We start from the raw sequence: 1,414 nt of genomic DNA, 5'->3' as shown, positions 1-1,414 counted from the left end.
ACACTTGCACTACGCACTCAAGCAGAATGCAGAGTCTACATAAATATGGAATGTAAGAATTTAAGAAAATAGCACAGATAATTTTTGAGTCAATGAATAAAAGAGATACAGATTATAGAATAATCGTGCCACTACTTCACAATTGATTATTTTTATCGAATTTCGACAAATGATTTACGAAAAGTATTTAAGGGTATTACGTTTATGATTATTAATTACATACTACGTTTAAACGTGTTTTTAATTATTTTTGAATGAACTTTCTTATTAAATATACTCTATGGTTTCAAACGATGATTCGCGTCCCAAAATAGGTATAGGTATTTTAATAGCGCGCGGTAATTCAATTGAGACGCTCTGCTGTGCTAAACACAGCTTTAGATTGCTTCGGTACTTGATGGTTTACAGAGGCTGCTTTTAACTTCTACGACCTTCTCGAACTGAAGTCGGTAAGCTGCCCACGATGAACGACCGTCGAACTGTGGAACCTACAGAATTCGTCGATCTACTCGGAGCCCTGCTAGGATCGTTCATGTGGACCGGTTAGCCCGATACTACGGGTCTAATGATGCTCGGGACGAGCATGACTTAGCGGAGGGCAATGTCGCGACGTCATCTATTGATGAGTAGCGAAAATCATATTAGAGGAATAATCGAGCTGTTTCCAGAATGTTCGATCGCCGCGAGCAGCGAAAATGACGTTCGCGAAAAGATGTCTCGAACATTCGAAACGGCTTCGAGAATGTTCCATTATGAAATTGCCCATCGAGAAAGTTCTGGAATAAAATGACAAATGAATAACGAAAAGAAGATCGAAATTCGGGGTATATAAGGGAAGTCAGTCGTGACTCGGGGAGTGATACGGTGGAACGTGAACTATGAAGAAGAAGAAGTCCTGAGCGAATTACGAGGAAGATTAAGTGACCGCGGAGTGAAAGTGCTAGTGAATAGTGACAGTGGTGTTCTGTAAAGTGCGCTGAGTTAGTGATTCAGTGTTTGCTTGCATCGTGTAGTCTTAACGGACGATTTGTGAGTGCAGTGAATCCCTGTTATTGTAAGTCGCGAATAAATTAACGCAGAAATTTCCACGGCGTTTTGACTCTATCCCGCACGCTCGTAACAAGAGGAACCAGGTGCCAGCTATATAGCCACCATTAATTCTTGGTACATATAAGATTTGTAATCTGTGGTGACAGGTTTCATATTAGAGGCGGGAAAATTAAAATAAAAATCTGAAAATTAATTGCTGCGAACTTGGACTTGGATGGAACTAACGGTTCGATGTCAACATCAAAATGATTTTAAGGTAGATAGATAGATAGATAGATAAAGCCTTTATTCGCTGACAATTTACAAAATTTACAACTTATTAATAACAAAATAAATAGTTAAAGTTAAATATAAAGTTTTTTTT

This window comes from Papilio polytes, unplaced genomic scaffold (genome assembly GCF_000836215.1).
Source record: "Papilio polytes unplaced genomic scaffold, Ppol_1.0 DF824292.1, whole genome shotgun sequence".
Classification (NCBI taxonomy): domain Eukaryota; kingdom Metazoa; phylum Arthropoda; class Insecta; order Lepidoptera; family Papilionidae; genus Papilio; species Papilio polytes.
This window is presented reverse-complemented; position numbering follows the sequence as displayed.